The sequence below is a fragment of the Artemia franciscana genome, unplaced genomic scaffold (genome assembly GCF_032884065.1).
Source record: "Artemia franciscana unplaced genomic scaffold, ASM3288406v1 Scaffold_6336, whole genome shotgun sequence".
Classification (NCBI taxonomy): Eukaryota; Metazoa; Arthropoda; class Branchiopoda; order Anostraca; family Artemiidae; genus Artemia; species Artemia franciscana.
Window position 1 is genome coordinate 3,532 of NW_027066585.1, and position 5,904 is coordinate 9,435.

A 5,904-nucleotide genomic window follows, 5' to 3' on the forward strand; every position below is an offset into this window, starting at 1 on the left:
CAGCTGCTTGATCTGTCTACGCCAATCTGATGTCAAATCCTTAATTGCTTATTCCTCCGTCGCTCACATATCATTCGTCATTCTAGGTATACTTATATCTTGTACTTACACCAACATAAGATCAATTTTAATAATGGTATCTCACGGGATTTGTTCCTCTGGATTATTCTACTTAAGCTATCTATTTTATGCGCGCATCTGAAGTCGCAGATTCCTTCTTACCCGTAGAATAATCTCTCTTTTTCCATATTTATGTTTTTGATGACTCAGTCTTAGCTTTCTCAATATAGGATTACCCCCCTCACTTAACTTTTTTTCCGAAATATATTTTTTTATCGGTGCATTTAGTCTAGACTGAATAGTAGTAGGCTTATCTGGAATCTTATGTTTTCTTTCATCTTGTTATTGTATTTATCTATACTCCAGTACAAGCCACGGGGAGAGATTATATATCTTTAGCTGATTAGAATACAACTTAAAGGAATATATAATCGGAAGAGCTCATCTGATTCCGTTACTGACTTTAATTTTCGTTTACTGTTATAGTTTAAAGAGAATATTAGTTTGTGGAACTAAAGGAGAGTCATCTCTGACAGTATTGTTATATTTTGTATCAGGTTACATCTTACTGTTTACCGGAGTAATAAGTGTTTGTTGCTCATTTTTTATAATTCCTATCAGATGAAATCTACTTATTAAAAATATCCTTTTTGCATTTGGATTATCAAGTGTGCTTTGATTGGCTAAGACTATCATTCATCTTCTTAGTTCTCTTAATCTCTTCTCAAGTTATAATTTATTCCTCTTATTATATAATAGGTGAAACTTTTGTTAATCGTTTTATATACATAATATTAGGATTCATCTCATCTATGGTTCTGTTGATTATATCTTCGGATGGATTAAGATTAATATTAGGTTGAGATGGGCTAGGTACCACTTCATATCTATTAATTATATTTTACAAAAATTATAATTCTTCCTCTAGAGGAATAATTACTATTTTAAGAAATCGAGTAGGTGATGTATTAATTTTATGGTCATTGGGGCTAATATTTTACTCTAAGAGCTGGGACTATATATTCTTAAGATACTTCTCTTTATCAATCATGCTTTTGTTCATCCTATCTTCTTTTACCAAAAGAGCTCAACTACCTTTTTCTGCATGGTTACCAGCAGCCATGGCGGCTCCTACCCCTGTCTCATCCCTAGTCCATTCATCCACACTAGTGACAGCCGGGATTTATTTGATAATTCGTTTGTCTCCCTCATTTGAAGAGAGAGGGTGTTTTTTACTCGTTGTCATGGGGGCCTTAACTTCCTTTTTTTCAGGCCTGGCTGCGTTCGGAGAAAACGATCTAAAACGAGTAATTGCGTTATCTACATTAAGCCAGCTAGGAGTAATAATATTTTCTCTAGGCTTAGGGCTCACTCTATTTTGTTATTTTCATCTTTTTGCCATGCACTTTTTAAGGCTCTTCTTTTTATATGTTCGGGGGTCGTAATTCATTCGCTAGGGGTGCAAGATATACGTCGTATAGGAGGGGTATCCAGGATACTCCCTTACACTAGCTATATTATCTTAGTTTGCTCTCTTAGATTAATAGGGTTCCCATATTTATCGGGTTTCTTTTCAAAAGACCTAATTATTGAATCTTCAGAGAGTCTGTGTATATTATTTCCTAGTGTACTTATATTAGTTTCATGTCTTCTAACAAGAACTTACTCTTCACGGATTGCGATAGTATGTTTGTGCTCCTATAATTATAATTTAAGCTGTCAATACAGGGACGAAGAGGGGGACTATCTAACTCCTCTTTTTGTTCTTTATTGAGGGGGCTGTTATAGGGGGGTATATCTTTTATTGATGTTTTCTGGGGGACGTAAGAATCATCTTAGGTCCATTTGAAAAGATTCTCCTCCTCTCCCTTATTACAGTAGGGGTGATTTTACCTTACTTTGTCAAATCATTTAGTTTAAGCCTAAGACACTATGTAAGTAGAATAATATTTTTACCATTCATTACAGGGCAAACAAGCTTCATACCTTTACTTATGGGTGAACTCCTCTATCATGAGGGTGATTGTGGTTGGGTAGAAGAAGCGGGGCCGTCATTAATCTATCATAATAGCTTACGGGGGTCATCTTTATTTTCGTTCCTAACCTCCTCTCCATATAAGGTTCTTATCCTATCTTCTTTATTATTCACACTATTTATATATTTCTATAGCTTAATAAGAGCACAACACTGAAGATGTTGGGGTGGATGATTCCTGGAAATATTTAAAGGATATTTATCCATTTATGCATTGAAAATGCATTGTATTAAATATACTATATAAATAGACAGTGAGTAGAATTTAACTACCCGGTTGAAGAGTTAGCAGCTCTCATCCTTCTTTCTGCCTCTTAACAGGGGTCATCCCTTCCTCTTCATTAACAATGAAGCGCTATCAATTAGCTTCTGCTAAAGAGTGGGGGCCGAAAGGCCTAAATTCAGGTCGAAACTGGATTTGATAACATCAATTCTCACTCTGAGAGAAGGAACATCCCTCTTTTAGGATGCAAACCCAATGTTCTATTTAAACTATTCTCCTGAATAAAGTGTCTTTGATAAAGTTAATGATTATTTAATTCATCTTAGGGCACCTTCCCTTCACTCATAAAATACCCCTGCAACAAGGATGAAAGTAAAGAAGATAATCAGGTAGGTTGTCGGTGAAGACATATTCAAATATACTATAGGTAGGAGTAAAGTAATCTCTACATCAAAAATAAGAAAAATTAGAGTAATAACAAAGAACCGAATAGAAAAGGGGGTACGAGAGGAATTCAAAGGATCGAACCCGCATTCAAATGGTGAACTCTTCTCGCGGTCCAGAGAGACTTTCTTATTCACAAACATCCCGAGGGTTAATATAATAAAAACAAGCATAAAAATTCTTAATCAAATATCTATTTCAAAAGTTTTAGTTTTCGAGGGTAATAGCTACGTATGTTGAAAAAATGAAGATATTAGACTATTTTATGATTGCAAATGGTAGAGAATGTGATTAAAGGCTCTTTTCCTATTTCAAAAGTTTTCGTTTTCGAGGGTAATAGCTACGTATGTTGGAAAAATGAAGATATTAGACTATTTTATGATTGCACATGGTAAAGAATGTGATTAAAGGCTCTTTTCCTATGTCAAAAGTTTTAGTTTTCGAGGGTAATAGCTACGTATGTTGAAAAAATGAAGATATTAGACTATTTTATGATTGCAAATGGTAAAGAATGTGATTAAAGGCTCTTTTCCTATGTCAAAAGTTTTAGTTTTCGAGGGTAATAGCTACGTATGTTGAAAAAATGAAGATATTAGACTATTTTATGATTGCACATGGTAAAGAATGTGATTAAAGGCTCTTTTCCTATGTCAAAAGTTTTAGTTTTCGAGGGTAATAGCTACGTATGTTGAAAAAATGAAGATATTAGACTATTTTATGATTGCAAATGGTAAAGAATGTGATTAAAGGCTCTTTTCCTATGTCAAAAGTTTTAGTTTTCGAGGGTAATAGCTACGTATGTTGAAAAAATGAAGATATTAGACTATTTTATGATTGCACATGGTAAAGAATGTGATTAAAGGCTCTTTTCCTATGTCAAAAGTTTTAGTTTTCGAGGGTAATAGCTACGTATGTTGGAAAAATGAAGATATTAGACTATTTTATGATTGCATATGGTAAAGAATGTGATTAAAGGCCCTTTTTCTATGGCAAAAGTTTTAGTTTTCGAGGGTAATAGCTACGTATGTTGAAAAAATGAAGATATTAGACTATTTTATGATTGCAAATGGTAAAGAATGTGATTAAAGGCTCTTTTCCTATGTCAAAAGTTTTAGTTTTCAAGGATAATAGCTACGTATGTTGAAAAAATGAAGATATTAGACTATTTTATAATTGCAAATGGTAACGAATGTGATTAAAGGCTCTTTTCCTATGTCAAAAGTTTTAGTTTTCGAGGGTAATAGCTACGTATGTTGAAAAAATGAAGATATTAGACTATTTTATGATTGCACATGGTAAAGAATGTGATTAAAGGCTCTTTTCCTATTTCAAAAGTTTTAGTTTTAGAGGGTAATAGCTACGTATGTTGGAAAAATGAAGATATTAGACTATTTTATGATTGCACATGGTAAAGAATGTGATTAAAGGCTCTTTTCCTATGTCAAAAGTTTTAGTTTCCGAGGGTAATAGCTACGTATGTTGGAAAAATGAAGATATTAGACTATTTTATGATTGCACATGGTAAAGAAAGTGCTTAAAGGCTCTTTTCCTATTTCAAAAGTTTTAGTTTTCGAGGGTAATAGCTACGTATGTTGAAAAAATGAAGATATTAGACTATTTTATGATTGCACATGGTAAAGAATGTGATTAAAGGCTCTTTTCCTATTTCAAAAGTTTTAGTTTTCGAGGGTAATAGCTACGTATGTTGGAAAAATGAAGATATTAGACTATTTTATGATTGCACATGGTAAAGAACATGATTAAAGGCTCTTTTCCTATGTCAAAAGTTTTAGTTTTCAAGGGTAATAGCTACGTATGTTGAAAAAATGAAGATATTAGACTATTTTATGATTGCAAATGGTAAAGAATGTGATTAAAGGCTCTTTTCCTATGTCAAAAGTTTTAGTTTTCGAGGGTAATAGCTACGTATGTTGAAAAAATGAAGATATTAGACTATTTTATGATTGCACATGGTAAAGAATGTGATTAAAGGCTCTTTTCCTATGTCAAAAGTTTTAGTTTTCGAGAGTAATAGCTACGTATGTTAAAAAAATGAAGATATTAGACTATTTTATAATTGCAAATGGTAAAGAATGTGATTAAAGGCTCTTTTCCTATGTCAAAAGTTTTAGTTTTCGAGGGTAATAGCTACGTATGTTGAAAAAATGAAGATATTAGACTATTTTATGATTGCAAATGGTAAAGAATGTGATTAAAGGCTCTTTTCCTATTTCAAAAGTTTAAGTTTTCGAGGGTAATAGCTACGTATGTTGGAAAAATGAAGATATTAGACTATTTTATGATTGCACATGGTAAAGAATGTGATTAAAGGCTCTTTTCCTATGTCAAAAGTTTTAGTTTTCGAGGGTAATAGCTACGTATGTTGGAAAAATGAAGATATTAGACTATTTTATGATTGCACATGGTAAAGAAAGTGCTTAAAGGCTCTTTTCCTATTTCAAAAGTTTTAGTTTTCGAGGGTAATAGCTACGTATGTTGAAAAAATGAAGATATTAGACTATTTTATGATTGCAAATGGTAGAGAATGTGATTAAAGGCTCTTTTCCTATTTCAAAAGTTTTCGTTTTCGAGGGTAATAGCTACGTATGTTGGAAAAATGAAGATATTAGACTATTTTATGATTGCACATGGTAAAGAATGTGATTAAAGGCTCTTTTCCTATGTCAAAAGTTTTAGTTTTCGAGGGTAATAGCTACGTATGTTGAAAAAATGAAAATATTAGACTATTTTATGATTGCAAATGGTAAAGAATGTGATTAAAGGCTCTTTTCCTATGTCAAAAGTTTTAGTTTTCGAGGGTAATAGCTACGTATGTTGAAAAAATGAAGATATTAGACTATTTTATGATTGCACATGGTAAAGAATGTGATTAAAGGCTCTTTTCCTATGTCAAAAGTTTTAGTTTTCGAGGGTAATAGCTACGTATGTTGAAAAAATGAAGATATTAGACTATTTTATGATTGCAAATGGTAAAGAATGTGATTAAAGGCTCTTTTCCTATGTCAAAAGTTTTAGGTTTTCGAGGGTAATAGCTACGTATGTTGAAAAAATGAAGATATTAGACTATTTTATGATTGCACATGGTAAAGAATGTGATTAAAGGCTCTTTTCCTATGTCAAA

General features: G+C 32.4%; 1 pseudogene; it reads left to right on the forward strand.

The window, feature by feature from the left end:
• Positions 1-463: 463 nt before the first annotated feature.
• LOC136043471 (NADH-ubiquinone oxidoreductase chain 5-like) lies at positions 464-2,940 on the forward strand (annotated as a pseudogene).
• Positions 2,941-5,904: the final 2,964 nt, after the last annotated feature.